Here is a 218-nt window from a genome sequence, read left to right as displayed (position 1 = left end):
AAAACGGTGATGTCATTGATGTACATGGAGGCTTTGACCTGCAGGCCTCCGCTGCCTGGAATATTCACCCCTCTCGGGCTCGCTTTCTTCCTGATGAACTCAGCAAACGGCTCTATAAATGCGCAAACAAGGCAGGAGAGATTGGGCAGCCCTGCCTGACTCCAGATCTGGTTGGGAGGCTTTTTGATTCCCATCCATTGATTGTGACTGCACTAACA

Source organism: Rhincodon typus, chromosome 42, assembly GCF_021869965.1.
Source record: "Rhincodon typus isolate 14 chromosome 42, sRhiTyp1.1, whole genome shotgun sequence".
Lineage (NCBI taxonomy): Eukaryota > Metazoa > Chordata > Chondrichthyes > Orectolobiformes > Rhincodontidae > Rhincodon > Rhincodon typus.
This window is presented reverse-complemented; position numbering follows the sequence as displayed.